The sequence below is a fragment of the Dromiciops gliroides genome, chromosome 4 (genome assembly GCF_019393635.1).
Source record: "Dromiciops gliroides isolate mDroGli1 chromosome 4, mDroGli1.pri, whole genome shotgun sequence".
Classification (NCBI taxonomy): Eukaryota; Metazoa; Chordata; class Mammalia; order Microbiotheria; family Microbiotheriidae; genus Dromiciops; species Dromiciops gliroides.
The window spans coordinates 459,994,683-460,003,561 of NC_057864.1; the positions used below are offsets into that span (position 1 = coordinate 459,994,683).

At 41.9% G+C, this 8,879-nt stretch overlaps 1 non-coding gene across 1 annotated transcript; it reads left to right on the forward strand.

Annotated features, from left to right (window-relative positions):
* The first annotated feature begins 2,569 nt into the window (after window positions 1-2,569).
* Window positions 2,570-2,673, forward strand: LOC122727014. The gene has a single exon (XR_006352994.1). It is a non-coding gene; the product is annotated as a U6 spliceosomal RNA (small nuclear RNA).
* The last annotated feature ends 6,206 nt before the right edge of the window (window positions 2,674-8,879 follow it).

The following is an 8,879-nucleotide window of genomic DNA, read 5'->3' on the forward strand; positions in this document are numbered from 1 at the left end:
TGTCATTATTATAATTCCATTCTGGATCCTTTAGAGGCCATGCCACAACAGCCTGACCCTTCTTAACAAGGGCATTTCCTGCTGAGATAATATCTGCAATCTCAGCCTGGGATAGTAAAGTTTCCATAAGGCAAGTAACATCAGCCCAAGTGGGTTGATATGCATTAAATATAGTCCTTAACTGTGAAATTAGTGTTTGGATTTTTCTCAAAACTAGGGATGATTGATTTCCATGCGCTCAAGTCACTTGGTCTAAAGGGGCTGTTTTCTGACTTGAATTGGTGCTCCTTTTTGGGTATGTTCTATAGTTTCCTGCAGGGGGAGCAGTTTCTGCTGATCTGATTTTAAACTTGGATCATCTCTAGTAGAAGGAGCCATCTTGACGACTCTCTCCATATGTGACAATTTCCCCCATATTATAACAATGATAACAGCAAAAATGAAATCCTTAGTTGTATGAACTATGGATGTGGTATTAAAAGGTATTTCAATTGCACGCATAAAATTTCTACTTATATTAAATGCATTTTCCCAAAGATTCACACTTAGACTATTGTACCAAAAACTTTTTGCTGCCTGAATGAGAAAAAACCAATAATGTTATGAAGGATCATTGAGTAAACTATTCTTCTAAGTCAGGATATTATGCTGTCCCAATACATTCCGATGAGAAAAATCAAAGGGATAGTAGAATATTCAAGCATCATGCCCTTTAAACTGGGCTGGCTTTTCTGTTTAAAGCAAGGCTTTTAGAGGCTTAAAGCAAGGGAGATTAGGCAAAAGGAAAGTCCGGGGGAGGGGGGGTATTTGGAAAATCCACCAAATTAGCTGGTTTGTGGCCAAACTAGGGAGGGTGGGAGGGTCCTTAAGATCCCTTCGTGGTCACCAAACTGTGATGTTTAAAATCTAAATTGTGATCGCCTTAAATCAGAAGCTTCAGCACCAGTCTTTTTTTTTTTTTTTTGTGGGGCAATGGGGGTTAAGTGACTTGCCCAGGGGCACACAGCTAGTAAGTGTCAAGTGTCTGAGGCCGGATTTGAACCCAGGTACTCCTGACTCCAGGGCCGGTGCTTTATCCACTGCGCCATCTAGCCGCTCCCAGCACCAGTCTTTAGGCATTAAACATTTATTAAAGCATAGAGGTATTTACAAGGAGTTAAGAAAAAGAAGTCCTACCTAGCCTAGAGTTCCAGCCTGCTTGGGTTCTTCTTGAAGTCCTCCTCCACGAGCCTGCTTTAATCAGGAACTCACTAGCAAGCTGTTTGTGGAAGCTTTTTATAGATTTGGAACAGAGGCGGTCCTTACACACTGCTTCAAGGTGATTGGTTGGTGTCATCCAAATCCATTGGCTTTGAAGGTGTTCTCAAGTTGAGTTCACAGTCTAGTTTCTGAGAACAATACTTTCTAAAGGGACAGCCAGGTAGATTACAATCCAATTAACTTGAAGTAGGCTTAATCAGCAGTCAATCACTCACACTTGATTCAATCAGTATAGATTAATCTCCAGGTGGGTCTTTGAGTATCTGCTAAATCCCATTATTTCATCACAAGAGCAAAAAGGAAAAACCTCAAAAAAGAAAAACAAAAAATATAGAAATAGTATGGTTCAATCTGCATCTAGATTCCATAGTTCTTTATTTTTTTCTGGATTTGGAGAGCATTTTCCTTCATGAGTCCTATGGAACTCCATTGTATTGCTGAGAAGAGTCAAGTCTATCACAGTTGATCAATGCACAATGTTGTTGATACTGTGTACAATATTCTCCTGGTTCTGCTCATCTCACTTAGTATCAGTTTATGTAAGTCTATCCAGGTTTCTCTGAAATCTTCCTGCTCATCGTTTCTTACAGCATGATAGTATTCCATTACATTCATATTCCAAAACTTGTTCAGCCACTTGCCAATTCCTTGCCACCACAAAAAATAAATATTTTTGTACATGTGGGCCCTTTCCTCCTTTTTATGATCTCTTTGGGAAAAAGCAGGTATTTTTTTAAAAGAAAAAAACCCCAAATAAAACAGGCTCTAAATGAGCTTCACACAGGTGCACTAATGCTCGTCTGAGTGATTGACCCAAAATCTGCAAAGAATTTGATCAATTCTTATTTCTAAAGCTTGACATCACATGACATGAATGAAGCAATATTGCAGTGATCCATTAACATTTTCCTAGACTCACCCTTTTCAAGTACTGTACAAATTGCAACTTCTTCTTTTTGAAATTAGGTTGATTTTCTTAAATTCCTCCCCTTTGTATTTCATTAAAGAATGTTTTGAGTCTGTATTGTAAGATGGCTTCTGGGCTATTTGACTGCTTTTAGATACACTATAGGTTGCAGGAAGGTATTTACTGTATTAGGTCCCAATTTGTCAATTAAGGTTTTACCACCTCCACCCAAACATAGTGTATAGTAGTTGTTGGCATGTCTTTAGCATGGCTGTACTTGAAATTAAGTGCTACCTTCAGTAGTCAGTGGACCAGGAGGGACTTAGCCTATAACCCACTTATTTAGCAGAAAAGAAAATTGAGGGCCATGGGAATGCTCAATCCAAAGAAGGGAAGGCTTATGCTTGCTTGTCAGAACATATACTAAAATTATAATGATACAGAGAAGATTGGCACCATCCCTGTGAAAGGAGGACACAAATATTTGTGGAATGTTCTAAATTTTTTTCCCAAAAAATTCATTATGAAACATGCTATCTATCTCAGATAGAGAACTGATAGACTCAGAGTACAGCTTGAAGCATTTTTCTCTTTCTTTTTCATCCTTCCTTCCTCCTTACTTACCTTCTTCCTCCATCTCTTTCTCCTTTTGCCCTCCCTCCTTCCCTCCCTTCCTCCCTCCTTCCCTCCCTTCCTTCTTTCCTTCCTTCCTTCCTTCCTTCCTTCCTTCCTTCCTTCCTTCCTTCCTTCCTTCCTTCCTTCCTTCCTTCCTTCCTTCCTTCTTTCCTTCCTTCCTTCCTACCATCCTTCCTTCCCTCCCTTCCTCCTTCTTTTCCTCCATTCCTCTTCCTTCCTTGCTTTCTTCCTCTCTTCTTTCCCCTTCCTTCCTTCCTTCCTTCCTTCCTTCCTTCCTTCCTGCCTGCCTGCCTGCCTGCCTGCCTGCCTGCCTGCCTGCCTTCCTGCCTTCCTGCCTGCCTTCCTACTTTCCTTTCTTCCTTCCTTCCTTCCTTCCTTCCTTCCTTCCTTCCTTCCTTCCTTCCTTCCTTCCTTCCTTCCTTCCTTCCTTCCTTCCTTCCTTCCTTCCTTCCTTCTTTCCTTGTTCTCCTTGGTCCCCAAAGGGCCAAGACATAGAAGCAAGGGCAAAACATGCCCAGAGGTAGATTTTGGCTTGACTTAGGAAAACATGTCCTAGAAATTATAACTATATCAAAGTGTAATGAGGTCAAGTGTATCCTCATTCAGCATGGTTTGGATGAGATGACCCTTGATTTCTCTTTTAACTCTGAGATCCCCATAACATGACCAAACCCAAGGCCACTCACTCTGGCTCTAATATTTGCTACCATTTTTATTGCACATCATGTATGTGTTCACTGCTCTCTCATCTTTTTTTAAAAAATAATCTGCTTATGTTTCCTCTTTTTCCCTCCAAATCCATTCTCTTCTTGATCTCTCCATGGCCTGACACTTATCTGATGGTTTGTAGTTTTGGTGCTGGAGGGAATAGAGTGGGTCACATCTTCTAAGACTGTTGGCAGCCAATAATAGTCCCTTCCTTTTTGGAGAGTCTCCTGTAACGTCTCTGTCTCAGGGCTATTTTCATCAGTTCTCCCACTTGGAGGCTCTTTGGGTTCCTTTTGAGTATGCTGCCCGCTCAGGCTTCTGGCCATCTGGTTCCTGGGTTAGGGGGGTGTTGCTATAGTTAGCTTGGATGAGTTCACTGTCTGCTAACCCAAATGGCCAAGAAAGGAAAGGTATTTGGGAAGATAGAGTTTTACATGCTAGATAGATACTCTGTAAATTTGGGGCTTTAGGCCTGGAACCCTGTCAGGGCTGCTGGGGGTGCAAGCTACTCCTAAGATAATAATAACTCCCGTTACTATGGTGTTTTTTAAGGTTTATAAATAATTTTTCACTCAACAGTAATGTGGGTAGTGCATCTCTTATCCCCATCTCACAGATAAGGAAACAGAGGCTTATAGGAACAAAGTGACTCACCCAGGGCCATAGAACTAGTAGATGTCAGAGCTAGGATTCAAACCCAGGTCTCCTGACTTTAAAACCCTGTTAAATACCAGGCTGCATCCTTATAATTAAGCCTTCCCCATTGCCAGTGGAAAATGATCTTTCCTTCCTTGAAGTTTACCTTATTTTAATCTTTCCTTGAAGCTCTAACTCTTATCCACGTGGATATTTCATCCAGTGGTGTAGATTGTGACCCATCCTGGCTTTTTCATCCATCTGTTTGAGTCATTGTTCATGTCCACCCAGTAATCCATCATGGAGAACCCACACAACGTGTTGGGAGGAGGGACGCTTTCTCCAAGTCTTTGAACAGTTCTTTGGGTAGCAGTGTAGCACTCTGATGGCTCTTCCACTGGGAGGGGTTATGCTCTGCATGGGCAGACTAGATCTGGGATCTAGTGTTCAGTCCTAGGTTCTCCATTTCAAGAGCACCATTGATAAGCTGGAACATATCCAGAGGAGAGCAGGCAGGACGGTAAAGGGCCTTGGTTTTCCTGCATCTGATGTTTGGTTTAAGGAACTGCAGGTGTTTAGATTGGAGAAGAGAAGATTTAGTGAAGTCCCTTAGCAACACTAGAAGGGCTGGGGAGGGTAGTGTGGATGACCTCGGCTGTGCATCTCTAGGCTCTGTCCTCCTTAGCCTCATCTGAAGGCAATTAGGTGGCACAGTGGTTAGTGTGTTAGAGTGGAGTCAGGAAGATACATTCAAATTTGGTCTTGGCCACTGATTAGCTGTGGTATCCTGGGCAAGTCATTTAATCTACACCTCAGTTTCCTCATCTGTAAAATGGAGATAATAATAGCATCTATCTTCCAGAATTCTTTCTTTCTTTCTTTTTTCTTCCTTCCTTCCTTCCTTCCTTCCTTCCTTCCTTCCTTCCTTCCTTCCTTCCTTCCTTCCTTCCTTCCTTCCTTCCTTCCTTCCTTCCTTCCTTCCTTCCTTCCTTCCTTCCTTCCTTCCTTCCTTCCTTCCTTTCTTTCTTCCTTCCTTCCTTCCTTTCTTCCTTCCTTTCTTCCTTCCTTCCTTCCTTCCTTCCTTCCTTTCTTCCTTCCTTCCTTTCCTTTTTATTTTAGTGAGGCAATTGGGGTTGTGACTTGCCCAGGGTCACACAGCTAGTAAGTATTAAGTGTTTGAGGCCGGATTTGAACTCAGGTACTCCTGACTCCAGGGCCAGTGCTCAATCCACTGCGCCACCTAGCTGCCCCTCTTTCTTTCTTTTTAGTGAGGCAATTGGGGTTAAGTGACTTGCCCAGGGTCACACAGCTAATAAGTGTCATGTGTCTGAGGCCAGATTTGAACACAGGTCCTCCCGAATCTAGGGCCTGTGCTTTATCCACTGCACCGCCTAGCTGCCCCCTTCCAGAATTATTAAGAAGATAAAATTATGTCATATTTGTAAAGTGCTTTGCAAACCTTAAATAGTTATGTAAATGCTAGTTTTGTTGTTATCATAATGATTGAAGTGCCGTCCCATGGAAGAGGAAGCTAGGTGGCTCAGTGGAGTCAGGGAAATCTGAGTTCAAATCCAACTTCAGACACTTACTAGCTGTGTGACCCTGGGCAAGTCACTTACCCCTGTTTACCTGTTTCTTCATCTATAAAATCAGTAGTAGAAGGAAATAGCAAATCACTCCAGTTTTTCTGCCAAGAAAACCCCAAATGGGGTCGTGAAGATTTGGACATAACTGAAAGTACTGAACAACAAAAATCCCCTGGAAGAGAAAAATGACTTAATCTAGGTCCAAGAAGAAAGAATTCAGAGCAATGAGCAGGAGTTTCAAGGTGGGAAAAAATCCTAGTAATCCTAGTAATAGAGTTGGCTAAACAGTGGAATGGACCTATGGGGGAATGGAAAAGCCAATTGTGGCAATGAATTAATGGAATACCATGGTACCATTAAGAAGGGATGATCACCAAAAAAAAAAAAAAAAAAAAAAGAAGGGATGATCATCAGTTCAAGGAAGTGTGGGAAGACTTGTATGAAATGAGTCAACAAGCATTGATTAAGCACCTACTTGGTGCTTGGCAGTGTACAAAGTGTTGAGAATAGAAAACCAAAAATGAAGGAGGGTTCTCTGCCCTCAGGGAGCTTAGAAATGAACATTTTTAGAGTCTAATAATGAAGGATGATGGTGAAGGGGGTGATCTGAGTTAATGAGTTGAGTCAACGTGTCCCAGCCAATGAATGTAGCCCCTCATTGCTGCTAAATTTTCTATTTGCAGCTTCGCATGGGAGTCATTCTAAGATTTCAAACATACATTTCCTAAGTGTTGGCCTCATCTCGGTCTTTGAAGGAAATTCTGAAAGACAGAGATGAGTTGTTTATGAGGAACAGAGAATGCAAAGATCCAGAGGAATGTCTTATGTGCGAGAACCAACGAGAAGTCCAGTTTGTCTGAACATGGTATATTGTGGTGGTATGCAATGTGTAATCACCCTAGAAAGGTAGTTTGGGCCCAGATTGGGAAGGGCATTGAATGCCAAACAGAGCAATTTCTATAGGATCCTAGAGTCACTAGAGTTTATTGAATAAGGGTGGGGGCTGACATGGTCACACCTGTGTTTTAGGAAAATCACTGTAGCACCTGTGTGGGGGATGGATTAGAGAGGGGAGAGACTGGAGGAGGGGAGAGCTATACAGAAGCTATTGTAATAGTTCAGCTGGGAGGTGATGAGAGTGTGGGCTAGGCCTATGGTTGTATAAATGTAGAGAAGGGGAGAACACATGGGGAATTTTGAGGAGGTAGAAATGGTGAGAACTGGCAACCCTTTAGCTATGTGGGGTAAGTGGGAGTAAGGAGTCAAGAATGATGTTGAGTTTGAATATCCTGTTCACTGAAAGACTTTGAGCCTGGGATGCTCTGGTGCCAAGGCTGGAGAATCCTATGTTTCTCACATGAAAATTAATTATATTTTTCTCATATGTCTTCTTATCTCTTCTGATGGACTGTTCTGAACCTTTAGTCTCCAAGATATTCTTGTGTACTCCATGGATGCTATGTGGCTATGGGGCAGTAGCAAGGTGGTGCCCTGATGCATAAAGTGCTAGGCCTGGAAGACCTGAGTTCAAATCTGACCTCAGAGACTTGACACTTACTAGCTGTGTGATTCTGGGCAAGTCACTTCCCCTATGCCTGCCTTAGTTTCCTTATCTGTAAAATGGGGATAATAATAGCACTTACCTCCCAAAGTTGTTAGGATCCAATGAAATAATTGTAAATCACTTAGCACAGTGCCTGGCACATCATAGATACTATATAAGTGTTAGCTATTATACTATGGAAGCATTGAATTGACAGGGAATTTCAAGATCATCATATCCAACTCCCATCTTATAGACAAGAAAACTGAGGCCCAGCAAAGGTCAGTGACTTAATGTGGCAGAATATCAGAGTGGAAGGGCACTCCTAGTCCAAGCTACACAGGGATGCTTTCTGCAACCTATCAGAAAGGTAATCTTTGCTAGAAGACCTCCAAGGACAGGGAGCTCACTACCTTCTGAGGTAGCCTATTATACTTTTAGATAGAGGACATCCTCAACCTACCTCCAGAGGACAAATGCTGCCCAGCAGTGAGGATGTGCTGCGAAAGACGTGCCTGTGTCCATCATCCTTCAACCCTTGAGGTAGAAGCAACCCCAGTTAAACGGTTAGCCCCATGATTAACAAATTCCTGACCCCTCTTCTCCTCAAGGGCAGCTAGGTGGTGCCATAGTGCACAGAGTGCCTGGCCTAGAGTCGGGAAGACTCATCTCCCTGAGTTCAAATCTGGCCTCAGACACTTACTAGCTGTGTGAACCTGGGCAAATCACTTAACACTGTTTGCCTCAGTTTCCTCATCTGTGAAATGAGCTGGAGAAGGAAATAGGAAACCACTCCAGTATCTCTGTTTTTGTTTTTTGGGGGTTTTTTTGCGGGGCAGTGGGGGTTAAGTGACTTGCCCAGGGTCACACAGCTAGTAAGTGTCAAGTGTCTGAGGCCAGATTTGAACTCAGGTCCTTCTGAATCTAGGTCTGGTGCTCTATCCATTGTGCCCCTTAGCTGCCCCACAGTATCTCTGCCAAGAAAACCCCAGATGGGGTCACAAAGAGTTGGACATGACTAAAATGACTGAGCAGCAACAACTTCTCCTTAATCTTGTGTTTTCAGAATTGCCTGCTACCCAATCCTCACTCTGACCCATCATCTTAACTTAGCTCCTTCAGATTCTGTAGCCGGCTCTTCCCTCCCCTTTTATTTTGTCTTTTGGAAACTCTATTTTGTTGCCTATAGTCATGTGACAAATTAAGAGCTGAGCCAATAGTAAATTATTACTATTATATATTATATTATATATTATTATAATATATATTATTTATTATTATATAGTGATAGTTAATTAAATCCATTAGAACTAATATTAATTTAATTAAAATCAATATAAGATTATCCACAATATAAAAATTAATGATTTTAAAAAGAGATATTTCATTATGCTAAATATACATAATTTCCAATTATGTGGAATGAAAAGCTTTCAAAATATAGAGACTCAAGAGAAGAAATCAATACCATGTGGAAACAGGATGTGTGTGGTGCATGTCATCCCCATTATCCTGTCTGTTACTGGAGCTGCACCAAAGATGCTCTCGGGGAGCCCACCGAGAATAAGCTTACATCCCAATACTTTTATTCAAGTACAAAATG